Source organism: Petaurus breviceps, unplaced genomic scaffold, assembly GCF_028583685.1.
Source record: "Petaurus breviceps papuanus isolate PSGF00001 unplaced genomic scaffold, PetGlider_PUasm1.0 178, whole genome shotgun sequence".
Lineage (NCBI taxonomy): Eukaryota > Metazoa > Chordata > Mammalia > Diprotodontia > Petauridae > Petaurus > Petaurus breviceps.
The window spans coordinates 31,942,440-31,955,181 of record NW_027185777.1 but is presented as its reverse complement, the minus strand read 5'-3'; the positions used below and the strand labels follow the sequence as shown (position 1 = coordinate 31,955,181).

Genomic DNA, 12,742 nt, shown 5'->3' with positions numbered 1-12,742 from the left:
CTAGGAGGCAGACTATTCAGCTAACTCCACCTATACTAGCAAAACCCTGACATTTTCACTAAACCAAATAATAATAGAGAAATCCAGTGATAAAATAAAGTGAGTACTTCCACCTAAGCATTGTATAAAATAGCCAGATGCCAGTGGCAAAAAGGAAAGGAGACCTCCTATTAAAGTGAACAAAAACACAGGAGACAGGATATCTGTAACTTGCAAGGCTTAGTGTCATGAGGCAGCAAGCACACAGGAGTCCTCTGACAATAACACTGGGTGATCAAAAAATCCTAGAGTGGGGACAGTGGAAGTCAGAACAAAAACCAAAGTGAGATCAAGCAAGGCAAAGCACCCTACCAAAAGTATAACATGCCCCTGACCTCATGCTATAATTTCAAGAACTAAAGTTAGAAAGATGAATAAGTTAAATAAAGCAGAGAATTACACAAACACACACACATACACACAATAACACCTGTAAGGAGAGACAATAAAAAAATTGATAAGGATCACACGAATAGTTAGAATAAATGAACCAAGTAATAAAAATGAAATAAAATCAGCTAAGGAAAGAATTGTAAAGAGAAGTTGTTTAGAAAAGACAGTGATAAATATTACCCAAGGAATGGAATCCTTGAAAACCTGAATAGGAAAGAGAAACTATAGAAACCCAGAGAACACAAGAAGTATTAGAACAAAATCAAGATATTTTCACAGAAGGAAATGTAAGATATCTGATATAAAAATAATTATAATTCTATACAAGTCAAGAAATGTAATTTAAGAATCACTAGACTTTTTTTTTTAAGTAATCGGGGTTAAGTAACTTGCTCAAGGTTACACGGCCAGTTATTTCTGGGTGTGGTGCTGAGTATCTGAACCTGGATTTGATCCAGGTCATCCCAACACTGGAGCCGGTGCTCTTACTCACTGAGCCACCTGGCCGCCCCTAAGCAATTGGGGTTAAGTAACTTGCTCAAGGTTACACGGCCAGGTGTTTCTGGGTGGGTGCTAAGTGTCTGAGCCCGGGATTTGATCTCCAGGTCTTCTCAACACTGGAGCCGGTGCTCTTACTCGCTGTGCTACCTGGCCGCCCTAATTTTTTTTCTTTTTTGGAGGGCAATTGGGGTTAAGTGACTTGCCCAGGGTCCCACAGCTAGTTGTGTGTGTGTGTGTGTGTGTGTGTGTGTGTGTGTCAAGTGTCTGAGGCAGGATTTGAACTCAGGTCCTCCTGACTGCAGGGCTGGTGCTCTATTCACTGCATGACCTAACTGCCCCCCAAGACTTTTTGAAAATGATTTTTTTTTTAAACTTGGAAGCTGTATTTCAAGAAATCACAAATAAAACAGTTAAGATTTATTAGAGCCACAAGGAAAAGTGAAGAAAGTACTTAACAATCATTTTCTGAGAGAAACCACAAAAGAAAATGTCAAAGATATCCCATAGTCAAAATCAAGAACTTCTAAAGCAAAAGAGAAAATTCAAAGGAAACCTTCAGTAGGCATCCCGAAAGAAGCAGTTCAAGTACCAAAGGACTACCAACAATAATCACATAAGACATGAAAACTTCTAAAAATGAGAGGAAAACTTGGAATACAATATCCCAAAAGTCAAAAGAGAAATGTAAACAACAGATAACTTACAAAAGGAGGGAAAATTACTTGTAATGGAATATAGGACTGTTTTTCAAGCATTTCTGATGAAAATACCAGCACAGAATAGGAATGTTGAAATACAAACACAAGAATCCAGAGAAATCTAGAAAGATAAACTCATCTGAACAGAAAGGAGTTATACAATAATACAGCATTGACATTGTAAGAGAACCTTAATGTCTAGAAGGGGTATTAAGGAAGTTAAATAAGGGGGGAAACCAGTTATCAAGGAGATTTAGTTCTGTTTTGAGACTTTGAAGAATAGAAGGAAGCTTGATGGTAAAAGGAGAAAGGATAAAGTAGAACTGGAGTTTTAACTTACTATTTTTCATAACTGGGGAAAATTTTCAGAAGAACACATATGGGGGACAAAGCCAAGATGGCAGAGTGGAAGCAGGAACTTGCTTGAGCTCCCACTCTAACCACCTCCAATAACGATTAAAAAAAAACTACTCTAAGCAAATTTTAGAGCTTCAGAAGGCACAAAGTGACAGAGAGAAACAAATCTCCTGCTGAAGGCAACCTGGCAGGCCAACAGTAAGGGTGTACTGCATTGGGCTGGGAGCCGAACACAGTCTTGCATGAGCTGTGCCAGCCCAGACTCGCTGCCCAGACCTGCCAGAGCATACTTCAAGAGAGTGAATCACCAGCAGCTGTGGTGGTTTCCAGACTTCTCAACCCATAAATGCCAAAGAGAAATTAAAAGGTTAGTAAAGAACTCTGTTGGAACTGAGTGAGAGAAGAGTGTCATCTGGCCCCTGCCTCATGTGACAGAGGTGGAAGTGGCATGGCAGCTGCAGTTGCTGCTGTGTGGCTGCCTCCAGAGCTCCTGGCCTGCAGATCATAGGGGGACCAAGCAACCATTCAGATGGTAATTGCTCTTGCTTTGACCTGCTTGGATTTGGATCACAGTCTGGGGGGGCAGTCCTGGGGTAAGGACCATGGCAGAGCTTGTGGCAGTTGTAGAGAGAGCATCCCCCTCATAACTCTGACAATAGTTCTGACAACAGCTGGACAAATCCCCAGTAATTTGGGACACAACTCTCTCCACTCTGGAAGAAGAGTTCTACTGTGGCAAGGCTTGCAAGATGAGCAAACATAGGAAGCACAATCAGACCACAGAATCATTTTGAGAGGATAAAGAGGATGAAAACATGGAGCTAAAAGAAGACAACAAAGTCAAAACTCTTGCATCAAAAGTCTCCAAGAAAAATATGAACTGGCCACAGACCATGGAATAGCTCAAGAAAGATTTTGAAAATCAAATAAGAAAAGTGGAGAAAAAACTAGGAAGAGAAAGAAGAATGATTCAGGGAAATCATTGAAAGAAAATAAACAGCCTGCTAAAGGAGATTTTAAAAATTACTGAAGAAGATAACACTTTAAAAAATAGACAAACTCAAATGGCAAAAGAGACCCAAAAAGTTAATGAGGAGAATAACTTGAAAAGTTGAATTGGCTAGATGGAAAAGAAATTTCAAAAACTCACTGAAGAGAATGATTTTTTCAAAATGAGACTGGAGCAAATGGAAGCTGATGACTTTATGAGAAATCAAGATACTATAAAACAGATCCAAACAAATGAAAAAAATAGAAGACAATGTGAAATATCTCACTGGAAAAACCACTAACCTGGGAAATAGATCCAGGAGAGGTAATTTCAAAATTATTGGACCACCTGAAAATCATGATCAAAAAAAGAGCCTAGACATCATCCTTCAAGAAATTCTCAAGGAAAATTGCCCTCATGTTCTAGAAGCAGAGAGCAAAATAGAAATTGAAAGAATTCACCAATCACCTCTTGAAAAAGATCCCAAAAAGAAAATTCCTAGGAATATTATAGCTAAATTCCAGAGTTCCCAGATGAAGGAGAAAATATTACATGCAGTGAGGAAAAAATAATTTGAGTATTGTGGAAACACAATCAGGATAACACAAGATCTAGCAGCTTCTACATTAAGGAATTGAAGGGCTTAGAATATGATATTCCAAAGGTCAAAGGAGTTAGGATTAAAATCAAGAATCACCTACCCATCAAAACTGAGTATAATATATCAGGGGAAAATAGGACATTCAATAAAGTAGAGAATTTTCAAGCATTCTTTTTTTAAGGGGGGAAGGCAGGGCAAGTGGGGTTAAATAAGTCGCCCAAGGTCACACAGTTAATAAATGTCAAGTATCTGAGGCCAAATTTGAACTCAGGTCCTCCTGACTCCGGGGTCAGTGCTTTATTCACTGTACCACCTAGCCACTCAGACTTTCAAGCATTCTTGATAAAAAAAAACAGAGCTGAATAGAAAATTTAACTTTCAAATGCAAGAACCAAGAGAAGCCTGAGAAGGTAAACAAGGAAAAGAAATCATAAAAAAATAAACTTACCAAAGTTCAACTATTTACATTCCTACATGGAAAAAAAATGATAGTTGTAACTCATGAGACTTTTATCAGTATGAGGATAGCTGAAGGGAATATATATGTATACATACATATGTATGTATGTATAGGAGGGTGTATGTGTGTACAAATATGTGTGTATATGTCTGTACATGTATATATAGGCAGAGAGCACAAGATGACTTGAATATGAAGGGATGATATCTAAAAAATAATATTAAGAGGTGAGAAAGGAATATATTGGGAGAAGGAGAATGTGAAAGATAGAATAGGGTAAATTATCTCATATAAAAGAAGCAAGAGAAAACTGTTATAATGGAAGGGAAGAGCAGAAGGGTGAAAGGGAATGAGTTAACCTTACTCTCATTGAATTTGGCTTAAGGAGGGAATAACATACACACTCAATTACGTATCTTACCCTACAAGAAAGTTGAGGGGGAAGGGGATAATAGGGTGTATGATAGAAGGGAGGGTAAATTGGGGGAGAGGGTAGTTAGAAGCAAATACATTTGAAAAGGGACAGGGTCAAAGGAGGAAATAGAATCAGTGGAGGGTGGGATAGGATGGAGGGAAATGTAGTTAATCTTTCACAATATAACCACTATGGAAATGTTTTGCATAACTACATATGTAAAACCTATATTGAATTGCTTGTCTCCCCAGTGGGGGTGGGTGAGGAGGGAAGAAGGGAAAGAATCTGGGACTTAAAGATTTTTTTTAATTTAAAAAAATTGTTTTTCTACGTGAAACTGGGAAATAAGATATACAGGCAGTGGCGTATAGAAATCCATCTTGCCCTGTAAGAAAGTTAGTGGGGAATGGGGGAGAATATAAGAGAGAACATATCAGAGGATAGGGTATTCAGCAGGCTTGCTATCTTGAAGCGCAGGGAAGGGGAGAGATGGGGGAAAATTTGTAACTCAAAATCTTGTGGAAATAAATGTTGAAACCTAAAAATAAATTTAAAAAAGAACACATAAATATGGAGGAAGAAGTGGGAAAAGTGGGGATCAGATTAGGTCACTTTTTTTAAAACAGACAAAGAAGGGGGAACACACATACACACATATTACAAAAGTTTAATATAGAAGTACATCAAACTCAACAGGGCAAAAAGAAAAGATAGGAAGTAGAAGTTAAAAGTATGATATACTAGAGAAAGATAAAAGTGAGCTCCCTAAGATCAGGGACAATTGTTTTTCCCTTGCTTGCTTGTTTGTTTGTGTTTATCTTTCTTTTTATATTTAGAGCTTAATACAGTACATAGCACAATGAATACTTAGCAAATGCTTGATGGCTGACTAACAAGACAGGCCTTCCAACACAGGGGTTCTGGGTGCTCTTTCCAGGCTCCTGTTATCCCCCAAGGCAGGATACAGCCCCAGGTATGTGGGGGTGAAGGGGGTATTTGTGTGAATTTTATATTGGAAAACATTGATCTTGCTGCCAATGAGCTCAGCATCTATGATAACTTCCAGAGACCATTGCTTTAGTGAGGCAGACAGGACAGCAGTGTGGAATGTCAGAAAAGGCAATTGAAAAGTATATCAAATAACTGCTACAGAAGAATGAATCTCAGAGGGGAATACCCCAATATCCTCAGCTCTTGGTTGCTTACAAGGTCTTGACCATATACTGGGAGTAACTCTGCTCACTGCCTAGTTTGTGATTCAGCCCTACAGCCTTTTGCTACCCGAATCAATGCTCTCTGGGGCTCACATCTGGCACTCTCCGATCCATCATATCAGCCTATTGTTCCTACTCATCGCCAAGAAGTATGTGCTTGAAAATAAGGAATTTCTTCCTTTGTCTAATTGTGATGAGCCCCCAAGTGAGGATGGATGCTCAGAATGTAATGACTATTAGAAAAGAGACTGCAATACAAGCAATTCCACCATCCTTCCTAATTGAACTGACTGTTCATTGATTATAGGCCTCTAGGTGGTGACAACCTTGGCAAAATTACCTCCCTCCCCATTTGAAAAACTCCAAACTTTGATGATCAAGACTGGACAGTCTCTGACATTCAAGGAGCTTCAGGTTTTTTTTTTTCTCATTGACATTTCCCTTTGAGTTTCACTTGGAGCAACTCTCAGAACAGCACATTCTACATCAGTTTTTCACTGTGTACAATTCCTTGCCATTCCCCAAAGATGTGTCCTTGAAAAGTTGCTTTGTTGCCCACCAGCCACCTGTAGTAAGTAGTAAGATGGATACAGTGCACAATATATTTGTCACTGACAGTGGTAAGGGCATCATGTATCTCACCCCTCCTACCCAAACCGCTATAATATAGTAGTGATGCAGCTGGAGCCAGGGGACATTGTTATGCTAGTGTGCATCACTGGAAGATGAGATTTGGACCAAGAGAGACAGAGCCCTTGGTGATCTGTGATGGAAATACCCACTCAGAAATATAGAGAAACAGGATTTTGTCACAGGAGAACCTGGTAAGCTAAAGAGATTAGGTTGATTATGTGGGTGGGGCAGAATTTTTTTAAAAAGACTGAAACCAAAACAAGAGTGAATAAAAGGGAAAGGAAGGGGAGAAAGAGAAAAGAAAAAGACTAGACACTAAGAAAACACTTCATATTGCATCTTGGACATTTGAAATTGTCTGAACAAAATGTGTTATATAGAAGCAACAGGATATTACTACACTGTAAGCAATGATGAAAGAAATGGTTTCAGGGAATTTCGGTTAGTATGAACTGACTCCAAATGATGTGAGCAGAAACAAGAGAATATTAAAAAAAAACACTACTGAAAATAATAATAACAATGAAAGGATTAAAAATTCTGATCAATGCAATAACCAGCCATTATTCCATGATAGAAAAGATGAATAGATAGCAAAGAATGGTTACTCACTTATCAATCTCCTGATAAAGAAGTGATAGACTCAATAGGCAGAATGAGACAAACATTTTAAAAATTACCAATGTGAGAAGTCATTTTTCTTGACAATGTACAATTGTTATGGAACTTTTTTTCTTTCTCATGGGGTAAGGAGCTAAGCAAACTCTTGCTAATTGAAAAAAAATTATAACTTTAAAAATAAGAGGAGGGCAAAGCAGAGGATATGCCCGTCTCATCAAAATCATTGTCAGTTCCAATTCAAGGGAACAACCATTTTATTCCTATTGGAAATGATGGCCAATCCTCAGCATTTGCATGTTAAATTTTGGGGATTTCAAGTATTCCTGTGATTTTATTGCAATATATTGCAATATTGCAAAATATTTATTGCAACCTCATTTTCATTGGTAACTATGCACATTCATGGTTATATAGAATAGAGAAGGGGAAATAATTTTGTCATTCAGTTTCCATTGACCACCTGGGTAGACATTGAGATTACCAATTTCACAATCAGTTACAGCATGAAGAGTAAGCATCAACTTACTTTTCCTGTTTCCACACTCCAAGATCCTTCAGAATCTCAAAACTATACACAAAGAAGACATTGCTGACAGTTTATTTCAAGCTGATGTGTCTTTCACATCTCCAAGGCCATCTAAAAGCCATGAAGGACAGAGTGTTTGGAATGTTGGAATGATGTCAAGACCTCACCAGTCTTGAAGTCTTCTGACAGGAATACAAGTCTCCGAGTCTTCCAACAGCAGTAACTAAAAGTCCTGACAATTTCTCCCTTGGTTTTCTGAAAGCAGTCAAGGTCAAGAGATTTATAGCAGTATATATGCACAGTACAATGCCCTCACACCACCATCCAGTATGGTGGAAAGTAAAATTCAGTTTAAAAAACAAAGTTGTAGTTTTAAGATTTTTATTTGCTATACAGTGTAAATGGTACGATAGATTTCACGTGCTATGAAAAGTGAACACTGTCTCAAATAATTGCTTTTTTTAATTTAGATAGCACAAAAGATCACAAAACTATAAAGAATTAACAATAAGAAAAATGTTTTGCTACCGGGAGTATTACAAATTTTGACTTGTCTACTGAATTTTATGGATTATTTCATAGTTACTGTATTAGGAAAAGTTCATATTGTTAAAATTGATGTTGTTTTACAAAAAATTATATGTGGAAAAATGCATTTTCAGCAATCTCTAACAAAAGAATATAGTTTGTTGTGGTTGTGGGTACCTAATCCTCCATTTACCATTGGTTCAATGTTTCAATATTCATGTTTTTGACCTTCAAGTCTTTTTCTAGGAATGTTATCTGCATGAAATTTAAGGATTGACTATACTTCCATTTCCCCATATACATCTCTCCATATCTTAATTCCTGTCTCTCTCATTGTGATTCCAATGCTCCAAAGGAAACTATATCTCCATGTCCAAGATAAATCCCTACCCTCATTAGGATGAGGAGAAGACTGCCCCCTCCTACAAGACAGTTACTTTCAAGATTCCTAGTCAGCCGCTGTATGACTCCTCTTCAGCTTGCAGAAGAATTGACCACTCTCAATCATGAGAAGTCAAATAGATTATATTAAATTGAAAAGTGTTTGCACAAACCAAACTAATTCAACAAAAATTGGAAGGAAAACAGGAAACTAGGGAGGAAAACATTTTTAAAGCAAGTTTCTTGTTAAAGGCCTCACTTTTCAAATGTATATGGAACTGATGCAAATTTTTAAAAATAAGAGCCATTTCCCAGTTGATAAATGGGAATAATAATGATAGTGATAAATGCTTTGGCATATCAACAGGCAGTTTGCAGAAGAAGAAATCAAAGAAATAATCACATGAAAAAAGCACTCTAAATCACTACTTGATAATGCAAATTAAGACAATTCTGACATATCCACTTGCACCTATTAGGTTAGCTAAAATGGCAAAAAAAAAAAAAGAAAGAAAATAACAAAGAATGGAAGGGATGCAGAAGAATTGGGACACTAGTGTACTGTTGGTAGAATTGTGAACTAGTTCAACCATTCTGGAGAACAAAGATCTATAAAACCATGCATACCCTTTCACCCAGCAATACCACTAATAGGTCTGAATTCCAAAGAGATAGAAGAAAAATGAAAAGGACCAATTTGTACAAAAAATATGTGTAATAGCTCTTTTTGTGGCGGTAAAGAGTCAGAAATTACAGGATTCCCATAAAGTGGGGAATGTCTGAACAAGTTGTGCTATATGGTTGTAATGGAATACTATTAGCACAGCTTTAAGAAATGACGAGCATGAAAATTTCAGAAGAGAAACTTAGGTATTCTGATCAAGACAATCCAAGATAATTCCAAAAGACACATAATGAAAAAATATTATCTACCTCCAGAGAGAATACTGACAAACTGACTATAGATTAAAGCATACTTTGTTGTTCTATTTTTTTTAGTTTTATTTTGTTATTTTTTTCTTTTGCAATATGGCTAATATGGAAGTATGCTTTGCATGACTTCACATGTATAATCAATATCAAATTTCATGCCTTCTCAAGATAGAGGAGATGAGGAGGAAGGAAGAGAATTTAGAACTTGACATTTTAAAAAATGATCATAAAAAATTACATGTAATTGGAAAGTATTTTATAACATAAAGAGAAGTTTAAAAAGAATTGATACCTCTCAAACAACCTGCTACATATGTATGCCACTTCATTCTTCAGTGAGCCCAGTTAACTAGAGAGCCTCATTCTTCAACCCTGCAATTCAACTGAATATGGCATGGTATTCTCAGTCTATAGAAGCATCCTTTGACCATGTATTGTTTTTGTAAGGAGATAAACTTGGAATTGGGAGTTCTGCTCTTTTTTCTCCCATTCTAAATTAAGAATTATACACTATCCCTACCTATTCTCTAACCTTTCTAACTTACATCCACTAATATGATACTATCATTCTTAAATTTTATATAAATATTCAAAGAAGCTACTATTTAGTGGGTGTGAGGAACTTTTTACCTGGGAACTCCCTCCCCCACATTAGATCACAGTCTATAAATTTAGTTGATAAATTTTAAGGAAATTCATGAGGTAAATCTCACCAACATCATGTGGCCAATGATAGAAGTGATTATTTTTCTATTATATTAATAATCAATTATTAAAATAGATTAAAATTTTTCTTTTTATTTTCTCATTCAGGGAGCAGCTCTTGTGAGTCATAAAGCCAGTCTCTGAAGGATAAGACTGATGGATGACACTGGTTTAATCACCAGGGTACATGCAGGACCCCACCTAACTAGGACAGTTACAGTGTAAATGGAATCTAATCTAGGTGAATTCCAACCCCAAAGCATCAAGTCTATGCTCTTGCACCCCTCCAAAGGAGTCTAGGGTAAGTCATTTCATGAGGAGAAAAGCAACCAGAGAGGTCTGGTTAAAGATGGATTTCTTTGTCCAGATCACTGGAAGTGATTAAGCCTCATGATCAAGCCATGTTTTCAGCAGGAGGAGGTAAGACTTTTAGCCCACCTCCTCATTAATATGCCCACCTCTACATTAATTGTTCACTGATCAGGTTTAATTTTTCACTTGCCAGGTGAAACCCTTTTTCCAAAGCATTCTTGAAATTCAGGGATCTCTATGATTTTGTTTTTGAGTACTGAGAGAGAGCACTGATGATCAATTAATTGACTGTCAGATAATCTAATTAATAAATTAATTATGAGTTACCTAGAAACTCTTTCTCTCTAACTTATCATCTCACTAACAAATGCCCTTTGTGAGATTTGAATGCAGGGTTTCCTGAATCCAAGACTATCATTCTAGCCATTATATCCCACTAATTCTTTTTTTTTCACTTATACAAATATATTTTAATTTTTTTATTCTTTTTTTAATGCTTTATTAACTTCTTATTTACATCATTCATTTCCACCAGATTTTGAGTTACAAATTTTCTCCCCACTTTTCCCCCACCCACCACCCCAAAAAAGCAGTCCCACAGGATATCCCATCCTCCAATCTGCTCTGTCCCATATTTTCTCCCATAACCCTTTCTACTTTTCCAGTGGATCTCTATGCCTCAGTGCCTGTATATCTTATTTCCCAATTACATGTAAGATGGTATTAATAATAGTATATATATATATATATGTATACACACACACATATATATGTACATATATATATATATATATTTGAATATTTGATTTTAAAACTTTCAATTCCAGATTCATTCCCTTCCTTCACTGTCACCCAACCCCACTGTGAAGACAAGCAGTTCAGTATAAGTTGAACATGTGTGGCTAATGCAAAACAACAACATAGTAGATATATTGTAAAAGACTGACTACACTTCCCTCCCTCCCATCCCACCTCCCACCCACTAAACTCTTCACCCTGATCCTGTCCCTTTTCAAAAGTAGGTGCTTCCAACTTCCCTCTTCCCCAGCCAGCCTTCTCTTCCATCATTCCACCTCTCATCCCCTTCACCCCCTATTCTCCTGGAGGGAGTGATACCCTATTTAGTGTGTATTTCACGCCCTCCTCAAGCCAGATTCAATGGGAATAAGTTTGACCCATTCTATTTTGCCTTCCTATTCTTTCCCTCCATTGTAACCATTTTCCCTTGCCTCTTCTGTAAGAGATAGTTTACCCCAATCTGTCTCTCCCCATCTCCTCTCATTATATTCCTCTCACCTCTTAATTTCACCTTTTAAGTATCATCCCTTCCTGTCAAATTGGTTCTGTGCCCTCTATCTATGTATACCTGTAAACATATATACATACATTCACATATGTATTCATATGCCAATATACCCTCATATATAGACATATATGTTTATATTTCTAATCCTTTCAATTACTGAGAAAAGTTTCATAAGTTACAATTACTGTGTTCCCATGAAGGAATGTTAATAGTTCAACTTTAATAAGTTCCTTATGATTTCTTTTCCCTGTTTACCTTCTCATGCTTCTCTTGCTTCTTGTATCTGAATGTCAAAATTTCTATTCAACTCTGGTTTTTTCAGCAAGAATGCTTGAAAGTCCTTTATTCCACAGAATGACCATATTTCCCCCTGAAACATGATACTCAGTTTTACTGGGTAGGTGACTCTTGGTTTTAATCCCAGCTCCCTTGACTTCCAGAATATCACATTCTAAGCCCTTCGATCTCTCAGTGTAGAAGCTGCCAGATCCTGGGTTATCCTGAGTTGTGTTTCCACAATATTCAAATTGTTTCTTCCTGGCTGCTTGTAATATTCTCTCCTTAATCTGGGTATTCTGGAATCTGGCTATAATATTCCTAGGAGTTTTCTTTTGGGGATCTTTTTCAGGAGGTGATTGGTGGATTCTTTCAACCTCTATTTTGCCCTCTAGTTCTAAAACATCAGGGCAGTTTTCTTTGAGAACTTCCTGGAGGATGATTTCTAGGTTCTTACTTTGGTCATGGCTTTCAGGTAGTCCAATAATTTTTAAATTCTCTCTCCCGGATTTATTTTCCAGGTCAGTGGTTTTTCCCATGAGATATTTCACACTGCCTTCTATTCTTTCATTTGTCTGGATCTGTTTAATAGCATCTTGATTTCTCATAAAGTCATTAGCTTCCATTTGCTCCAATCTAATTCTGAAGCAATGATTCTCCTCATTGAGCTTTTGAGATTCTTTTCCCATCTGGCAAATTTAGCTTTTTAAGGCATTCTTCTCCTCATTGCCTTTTTGAGCCTCCTTTGCCATTTGAGTCAGTCTGTTTTTTAAGGTATTATTTTCCTCAGTAAGGCTGTTGACACTCATTTCATAATTTTCTTGCATCATTCTCATTTCTCTTCCCAATTTT

General features: G+C 37.0%; 1 pseudogene; it reads left to right on the top strand.

The window, feature by feature from the left end:
• LOC138159814 (bombesin receptor-activated protein C6orf89 homolog pseudogene) overlaps window positions 1-6,463 on the top strand; it is a 32,568-nt pseudogene extending 26,105 nt beyond the window's left edge.
• Window positions 6,464-12,742: the final 6,279 nt, after the last annotated feature.